Here is a 2,981-nt window from a genome sequence, read left to right as displayed (position 1 = left end):
ATCCATAAATAGCAAGGCCCAGTAATCAGCGTTTATGCTGCGGAGTTATGTGAACGTTCCAAAAGTTGCTTTTCTATCGCTTGTTTTGTATGGGAAATGGTTTCACATGCAAAAAGATTTTGACAATGTATATTTTTTGTGAGAAGAAATTAAAAGTATTTGACATTTTAGAGACCGAATAATTAAAAAAAAATCAAATCAGATGCTCCCCTGATACTACTGATGTGCCTTAGGTATTACAAAATATTGCAAACAAGTATGTACATTTGACTGCACTGCGAAGTACAACGGCTCAAAAAGAAGTCCTTTACCTACTTCCGAAAGAAGTACGGTTGGTCACATTAGGCATTCTTCAAGTTTAGGGGGTACATCGAAGGCGCTGAAGTGCATCTTATGACGGATCACCAACCGCTTAAAAGGTTGCTAACAATGAAATCACTAGAGTCCGACCTATTGCAATTTTTTTCAGGTACCGATGCCGATGCCGATTAATCGGCTTATGGGGAAAGAATCGACCGATGCCGATGCCGATTCCTTAAACAATTACAAATACATGTATTAATTCATAAAATCAGTTAATTTAACGGAGTTAACAAAACAAAAGCAAAAAATAATTGAATTAATTGGCTTGTTATGCAATACATTTGTATGTATGTGTAAAAATATATGTACATATATCACATTTATGTACATTACATAATCCACTTTTTATATGGCAAGAAATATTTAGGAACATAAAATTTCATTTCGTTTTGTACTAAAATACACCCTTTTGCAATGCATAAGAACTTATATGCTAGGTACATATGTATGTATTTCCACCGGCCTTTGGCATTTGTCTCTTGTGTTTTTAATGTTTATTATTATTTTTTTTTATAAAAGACTAGCTTGTATACAACAAATACCATATAAATTCAGATTTCAAACTCCATACAAAAATTAGAAAAATTCTGCTTATTTTCACCAAAATTTCAGACTTTTAATCAGAATTTTGGTATGCAGTTTTGTAGACCATTTAATCCTAGTATTATGAAGGCAAGTTTCAAGCTGTTATAAAATCCCGTTAATTTTTGCAATTTTTTTGTTGGCGCCAGTGTCCTCCATATAAAAGAAAATTTTCGAACATATTTATGTATGGAAAAAACGTGAAACACCTTCAACCAAAAAAAATAATTTTTGTGAGCTGCTGAGAAAAGTTTTTTGATTTTGGCTGTTGTCTGTCGCTTCACCTGAACATATAAAAATAAATTCCACATAATCGGCGAAAAAAGGCCGATGCCGATGCCGATGCTCAATTTTGTACCGATACTAGCCGATGCCGATGCTGATTAATCGGTCGGACTCTAGAAAACACCATCTGGTCGTCTGGCAAGGTGGGCGCTTCAAATTCAACAGCATATCTAACTTTAAAATTGACTATGCGCCTGGTAAGAGTAACTCGGTAGCTGATATGCTTTCACGACCACCATGTGCCGAAAATATCAATAGCACTCCGAACTGTAATTGTACTTTCCATTTTGACTTACCACGGAAAAGCCAAGCGAGTTTAGAAATGGACAACTTAAAGACGAATATCTGAAGAGAGTAATGTCACCTTATGGTATAATCATGGATAACTCTTGAATGACGGTGTACTCTATTGCTGAGCTAACGATGGCGCTGAAGACGCACAATTGGTAGTTCCCCACCATGAACGCGCACAAATTTTGAAAACTTACCATGACGAAAGCACCGCAGGTCATTGCGGAGAATACAATCGCACGAATCGCAATACTTCTGGCCAGGGATGCGCACCGAAATCACTAATTTTTGGAGATCGCCACAAATTCGGATAAAACTTTAGCGTGTTTGAGCAGCTGGAGCCGGATTCCAACTTTCGCTATCACTAAAACTCCATCGCCAAATGGACTTTAGCAATTTTTAGCGATTTTTGCGATTCTATCTTAAAAAGGCATCTCTAAAAATCTTAATTTTTGATTAATTTTTTGGCAGATTTTAGCGATGAACAAAATGAACCGGATAAAGTGAGTGAACTGTTTTGACATCTATTTTTCGCTTTAATAAGTTAAAAATTGGAGACGAGAAAAACTTGCTGCTAAAAAAAATTATCAACAAATCATAGTTAATTTTTCTATTTTTGTTCGTTTAAACTACTCAACAGCGTTGCCGAATTGACGATTTCGTCGTCATTTTGACGTTATTTTAGCCCAATGACGTGTTGACGATTTTTCTCCCAAAATTACGTTTTTTTACTGAGGTACCACCTTTCCTTTAAAAATTATAAAAATCGGTTAACGTGGTCTAAAGTTATGCGGTAACATACATAAAAAAATACTCCGACGAATTGATAACCTCCTCCTTTTTTTGAAGTCGGCTAAAAAAATATAATGGCTGCGTTTCTTTATACATTCCAGATAATCCCATTTCACAGCCAGAATAAACGTTAACATATCATCAGGAACGTTCTAAAGAATAAGTAAACAAAAAAGTTTATTCCAAACGTTCAGAATGAATAAAGAAATGCGGCCAATAAAAAGTATTTGGCGTTTTTTTTTTTCTGAAATGACAATTTTTTGGGCAAATTGACGATTTTTCAGTGAAAGATTTCGGCAACGCTGCTACTCAACTATATAGAAAAAACTTTTGTAAGTAATAGGAAAAATGGAAAACAGCAACGGAAGAGTGAAAAAAGAACAAAATTGTATGCTTGTACAATATTTTGAGCTCAAATGAAATAAGAAAAAAGCATGATTCAATAACTAAAAGTTTGTCGATTAGTGACATTAGAGTTTTGACACTCCCTTAGCTCCCTTACAAAAGCTTTGTACACACACACGAACCCACACACAATCCCTTGCTAAGGGAGCCGATTTTGTCAAGAGGGAGCGAGAAAACTGTTTTTTGAGCAAACCTTTTATTATTGATTCATGAGAAAAAAGTAGATGGTTTCTTAAATCGATTAATTATAGCTACATATATTG

The sequence above is a fragment of the Rhagoletis zephyria genome, unplaced genomic scaffold (assembly GCF_001687245.7).
Source record: "Rhagoletis zephyria isolate East Lansing unplaced genomic scaffold, Rhagoletis_zephyria_1.1 Rzeph_scaffold_00502, whole genome shotgun sequence".
NCBI lineage: Eukaryota > Metazoa > Arthropoda > Insecta > Diptera > Tephritidae > Rhagoletis > Rhagoletis zephyria.
Note: the sequence above shows the minus strand (reverse complement) of the source record.